Source organism: Sciurus carolinensis, chromosome 8 (genome assembly GCF_902686445.1).
Source record: "Sciurus carolinensis chromosome 8, mSciCar1.2, whole genome shotgun sequence".
Lineage (NCBI taxonomy): Eukaryota > Metazoa > Chordata > Mammalia > Rodentia > Sciuridae > Sciurus > Sciurus carolinensis.
The window spans coordinates 51,765,968-51,771,967 of record NC_062220.1 but is presented as its reverse complement, the minus strand read 5'-3'; positions in this window follow the sequence as shown (position 1 = coordinate 51,771,967).

Here is a 6,000-nt window from a genome sequence, read left to right as displayed (position 1 = left end):
CATTTTAAAAATAATAAAACAATTTTAAATAGACTCTGGTTTTAACATCTCTTCCATTACTAATCTTCTCTGGTCCCTTTACAGTGATGAAGGTCAAACATTTATGCTTACAGAAACAGTAGTTGGGTTTGTTCCTTAAAACTGGTTTCTTTCATTGGGCATTAACGTAGGATTTGTAATGTTAGAGAGAAGTAAACTATTCCTGGAACCTACTATCTTAAAGCAAGTTCAAAAAAGATGATGAAATGGCATGAAACTATGAAATAATGTCGTTATTTTTTAAAAAGAACAATACAATAAAATTGTCTATTTAAAAAAGTGCTTATATCTGTACTTTAAAAGTTTTTAAATTGTTCATATGAGAGAGACATAGAATATTATTGGTCAAAAAAGAAAATGAGCATTTAAATTCTTGTTTTGGTTATTTATCACTGCATAGTAAATGCTCCAAATGTGGCAACTTAAAACAATTTATTCTTTCTCACATTTCTGTGAGCTGACTCAACTCGGGTTAGTTGAGCTTCTCTTGAAGTCTTTCATGCTTTTGCCAACAGATGATGTAGCTGGGGCTGAAGTCATCTAAAGGTTTAATCATGTTGGACACTTAAGAAAACTTCTTCACACCCACATAATTTATATCTCTCCTGAGTATATTGGAACAGCAAGGGACTGGTCATATATCACGTGGCCAGCCTCTGGAGAAGGCTAGTTTTGGCTTCCTCACAGCATGGCAGTCTCTGGGTCAATTTCTTACATGTTTGCTTGCTTCCACCACAGTAAGTAATTCAAGAGATCAAGGAAGGAACTACAAATCTTCTTGTGATCTTAGAAGTCACACAGTATCACCAACCAATTTGGTATACAGAGGCAGCACCTTATTTGTTTCATGGAGCCAGCCCAGAACCCACACAGGGGGCGTCTACACAAGGGCATGAATATCAAAAGGTATAATTCACTGATGAGCCACTGGGGACACCACGGTGCTCTCTGCAGCACAGTGCTTTATGTAGAGGCTGGTCATGATGGTGCCCAAAATAACAACAAAAGAATATGATGGGTTGAAAATGGTGGAGAGACAACCCAGAAATGATTCTTTAATTCTTTGCAGGCAAGTGTGAATTTTCTAGTTAGTTTTTCAATCTATACACAATTCCAATACACACTACTTCTGACTATATTCCTTCTGCTACTTTGAAAATGTGTGCATTCAGGCTGTTGCCAGACAAAGAGAAAAGGGCAGGCAGAACAAACACCCAACAACTTCCAACTGGATGATAGGATGATATATCACGAAAGTTTGGCCCATTGAAAAGCATTTTATCTCTCCCAAGTACTAGAAATACCTGATAACTTATCATAGTATAATAATAGATATAATAAATGTCTTGAAATTTTAAACATTAAAGAAACATCAAGGTCTTCACCAGTCTTCATTTTAAAGACAAATAACTAAGACTCAGAGCACTTAAGCAATCTGCTAAAGTTTACATATGTCATCGAAGACATACTAACTCTTGGACGACACTAATTTGCACTGAAACATGCTTTTTAATTTATCCACTAGTATTTCAACTATAACTCTAAATTACTAACAAGCTGACTGAGAATTGGGTATGATGGATCCTTACTAATTTTTAACACTTAAATATCTGCTTGGGAGCTAAGGAAGGAGGATTACAAGTTTGAGGCCTGGCTCAGCAACTTAGTGAGCCACTGTCTCAAAAAAAAAAAAATATAAAGAAGACTGGGATGTAGCTCAGTGGTAGAGTACCTCTGGAGTTCACAAAAATAAAAAAATAAATAAATAAATATGACAGGTGTGAAACAAGTAGAGAGCATGAGTATAAAGTGGAATATGGAGGAGAAAGAATAACATATTTGTTCTAGACTCAATTCTCAGTAAAATATAAACTCCTTTTAAAGAAAAGAAAAAGGAAAAACTCCTCGGTAGTCATACTGTTGATTAAAATTTTTTAATTTCATACATATGTTCAAGTACGAAAACAAGTATTAATTCTTATGATCAGAGGTATAACCAAAACAGCAAAATCATTAAATAATAATATCCGATACATATCTCTTAATAAGCACTAGGCACTTTACATGTAGCAACATATTTCATATTCACAACTACCCTATGAGGTGGACATATTTATTATCCCCAAATAATAAATGATGATCCTGAGACAGAAGTTAAGTAACTTGTCCAATCTTGCAAAACTGGCAAGTGGCAAAGGTGGGTTTCATCAAAAATTTCAAAGAGTGTTAAGTGAATGTGAAGAATGATATTGTTTGACAAAAACAAAATTGCTACTTGTAATGTGAGGATGGTAGTGTAGATCTTCTGGGTTTAACACACTTAAAATAAGCTGATTGTAACTTCCTTCTCTCATCACTTTTTTCTCTTCTGTCAACTGCTAAACATACTTTGGTAGAGCAGAGATTAATGTCATTTGGAATTAACTTGAAGGAAATGTCTAATGACAAATAAGGTCTACATCTGTTCACTCGAGTTATTTTTTTTTCTTTTCTTTAAGACAATTCCTGTTTTTTTCCCTTTACTATTGAGATATAAATCATATACTATAAAAAACTGTAAACCTTTGGAAGTTAACCATTCACAGGTTTTAGTATATTTAAAAGTTTTGCACCCATCACTACTAATTTCAGAATATTTTCATCATACCAAAAAGAAACCCCATACCCAGTAATCAGGCATTTCCCATTCCCCTCTCCACTAGATGTTACATTAGCAACTACTATACTATTTTTTTTCTGCATGAATTTGCATATTTTGAACATTTTATATGAATGAAATCATAAAAATATGGGTTTGGGGCCTAGCAATTTTCACTTTGTGTGACTTTTCAAGGTCAACTATGTTTAAATGTATATCAGTATTTCATTCCTTTTTTTTTTTTTTTGTAGTTGTAGATGGACAGCATGCCTTTGTTTAATTTATTTATTTCAGTGTGGTGCTGAGGATCAAACCTAGTGCCTCACACATGAAAGGCAAGCACTCTACCACTGAGCTACAACCACAGCCCCATTTGATTCCTATTTACAGATGTGTAATATTCTACTGTATGGATATACTTTATTTTATGTTTATATTCACCAGTTGAATATTTGTTTTTTTTTCCACTTTTGAGCTATTAAAAATAATACACAGTGAATATTTGAATGTAAGTTTTTGAATGAACGTTTTCAGTTCTCCTAGGTACATAAGGGGTAGAATTACCTACCAAACTTCTTTCCAAAGTAGCTGCACATTTTAATTCCCACTATCATTATATGAAGGTTCTAATTTCTCTGCTTCCTTATCAAAACTTAATGTCGTGATATTGAATTTTTTATTTCTGTACTGGGGATCGAACCCAAGGTCTTGCACATGCTGGCAAGTGCTCTAACACTAATCTAAAACCCCAGGATGATATTGATTTTTTGATTATAACCATTCTGGTTGGTGAAAGTTAGTATCTCAGGTAGTTTTGCTTTGCAATTCTCTAGGGACTAATGATCTTAAGCATCTTTTTATGTGCCTTTTAGTCATTTGCTTATCTTCTTTTAACAAATGTGTTTTCAGTCTTTTGACTGTTTTGTTGTCTCTGTATTGTTCACCCATAAAAGTTCTCTTTTTTTAAAGTTGTACAGGGTGATACAATGAGGCACCACGGAAATGATAAATGCAAAAAACATGGGTTCTGAAAACGGCTGACAGTACTCAATTATACTGAGTTGTACTGAGATCCAAAGTAAAATTTGCTTGTAAAGAAATTTTTTAATTATCATTTTTTAAAAAGTACACATTATAAGTGTTTAATAGAGAACTCCAATATCCTCAAGAATATCTACAATTTAAATACTGGTTTTAAATTATCACCAACTGGCAGAATTAGTTGAGTGCTCTTTGAATGAGGAGGTAGGGTTCACTAGTATTTAAAATTTAAACATCAATATATGTTGTGACATGAGGATATGACTATATTTTTATTTTTAGGGAGAATCTGTCTGATGGTCATTAGAGAAACTCTATATAAAGAGCTGCCAGTATCCATGAATTCTGCCCAGATCACCAAATGCTGAAAGACCATAGGATGGAGGTAGCCTCTTCCATAATTTCTTGCTTACTTCAAGGTTATGAAAAAAATCAGAGCCCTGCTCATATTCTGTCTGATCTACTCTTTTTAAGGACTTGGAAATATTTCCCTTCCTATAGGAATATCCCAAAGATGGCAATCCTTACACTAGGGCTTTATTCAAATTCAAATTTTGACTCCAATTTTTAAAATTGTTCCTAGTTCAACTTTGATGATCTGCTTCTATTCTAGATCTCAGGCCAATGCTTATATCATCACTTTTCTGAGCACTGTTGTAATTTAAAAGATGAATTTGTTTGATTACCACAAAATTAGTGTGAAGGAATTCACAGAGGAGAAGCACCCTGGGAGGGAAATAGTATTAAGGCCCTTTATGGATTAATAACAAAGCAACTCAAATTCCTCTAGGTATTTTTCCTCTTTTCAATGGATAAATTTAAATTGGATAGACTTTAAAACTTCCTTAATCTACTTAAACAAATACAAATAAAAATACACTGCCAATGAGACACTGAATTTTAAAAAATAAAAGCACATTCATATTTTTCCTTATCAATTTTTAAATTGTTTTAGAAGGAAATAGAAATTTATAATCATAAATATAAAATTTTATTCAATAAGGCCTAATTTGAGAATATATCCCAAGAAAGTCTCTCTACTTAACACCCCAAAGAGTAAGCTGTCCAAAGAGGTTGAAGCAGTGTTACTTATAATAAGAAAGGAATTAGAAAATGTACTTTTCTAAAGCCTATGGTTAAGAAAACTACTCTGCAGCAATACTGTAGACTATAAAGTCCTTAAGAAATAAAAGACTGCAGACCATGATGATATACGGAAGTATGTTCATGAAATAATGTAATTATAAAGTATCTGTTCTGTACAGATGTACATTCATCTACTTTAAAGGTTTGTAAATTATTCTACATCATTCTGTCTTCAAACAAAATCTATTTCTTAATGGTTTATATTTATACATATATTTATAAATCGACTGAAGTATATGAATGTACATTAACAAATAAATGTAAGGTAATATTAACAGAGTTTTGTTTTTTTGATTCTTCAATTTCCAAGTAGCATCTCACAAAAATCATCCTGTTTTAGTAAAATGCATTCTAACAAGTAAATTTTAACAAATTCTCAATTTGTTAAAATGGGTTAAGTGAATAAATGTCTTTAGAAATTCTGTCTTTAATCCATTAATGTGCATTGAAGATCTCTAAAAATGAAGAGATTTCTCTTAACTCACAGCCTGCTTTTTATCATGATTTACTTATTTTACTTATATAAATACATTTGTTTAAATATTATTTCCACTTGTTTACTAATTTATCTTTCCCATCAATTATAAATTCCACTGTTCCAAGACTCCAGCCAAGGGATATAGCAGGAACTCAATAAATATTTTTGTAGTAAATGAATTGCCAGAGGAACATCTGGGTGAACTAGTACTTGAAGTCATACATTTTGGGAACTATCATTCTAAAGTTATTCAATTTTATAATAACTTCAGAGAAAATTTGTGTTAACACTTCTAGGCCACTAGAGATTCATTTAATAAATTATTGCTATACTTTAGTGGAATAAATTACTACTTCAGGGAACTGAAGAGATTCCTTAGAGTACCTCATGACCTGGAAAAATCTTGTGAAATCATTTTTGAACTCTGAAACTCCAACTTAAAAACAGTGGTAAAAATGACAGTTACCTTGAAATGAACTGAAAGGAATTGTGCTTTGCATCAACAGCAGCATCTTTGGGAACACATTTAGCAATACTGGGTTTTTTCATCAAGGATGTTTGCTTATCTTAATAGTTCAAGTATGAAAAGCAGATATTCCTTCTGGCAACTGCAAATTGTTGACTCATTGATTCTCTTTGGGGATAAGTGATTTCACAT